This window comes from Montipora foliosa, chromosome 3, assembly GCF_036669935.1.
Source record: "Montipora foliosa isolate CH-2021 chromosome 3, ASM3666993v2, whole genome shotgun sequence".
NCBI lineage: Eukaryota > Metazoa > Cnidaria > Anthozoa > Scleractinia > Acroporidae > Montipora > Montipora foliosa.
In genome coordinates, this window is record NC_090871.1 from 58780313 (window position 1) to 58781300 (window position 988).

Here is a 988-nt window from a genome sequence, read left to right on the forward strand (position 1 = left end):
CGTGGGATAGAAACTCAAAATGAAGTTGATTACGTCAGTCAGCCACGCTCTCACAACAAACAACAAGCCACAAACAACCCACCTGCTCGTAACCGAAACGAAGGATACATAAAAGAGCCCTCCAAGAATGACCGTCCCTCTTTTTGGTGTGGCCGCCAGAGCCACGACAGGAAGTATTGCCCAGCTAGAGACACTATTTGTAACAACTGCAACAAGGAGGGACATTTTCAGTCTGTCTGTCTCAGCAAGAAACCTTATCCGAGAAAGGTACATGCAGTAGAAGAACAAGAGGAGGAAGACATACACTTCCTCGGTGAGATCGGTTGTGAGAAGAACTATTGGTCTGCACAAATAGGAGTGAACGGTCGTACAACACGCTTCAAGCTTGACACGGGGGCAGCAATGACTGTCCTTAGCGATGATGTCCAGTGGCTACAAGATGTTGAATTAACCAAGACATCCCAGGTTCTATGCGGTCCTGGAAATACTCAACTGCCTGTGAAAGGTCTGTTCTATGCAACTCTTAAGTACAGACAATCAAAGTTAACTGAGCCTATATATGTGGTGTATAATCAGAAGAGTTCGTTACTCAGCAGGAGAGCTTGTGTGGAACTAGGACTCATAAGACGCGTTGACAAAGATGTCGAAGAGGTGACCACGGGCCCAACAGATTTCAAAGCCGAATTTCCAGCACTCTTCAGCGGACTGGGAAAGCTTAAGACTGAATGCCACATAACACTTCGCCCTGATGCTAAGCCTTTCTGTCTCTACAACCCCAGAAAGATGCCCCATCCACTGATTCCAAAGGTAAAAAGTTAAATAGAAACAATGCTTCTGCAAGGAGTGATATCGCCTGTAACAGAGCCAACTGAGTGGTGTGCAGGTATCGTCCCTGTCCTTAAACCAAATGGCAGTGTGCGTATCTGTGTTGACCTGACTCACCTTAACAAAGCAGTCCAGCGTGAGATGCACCCAATACCTTCAGTGG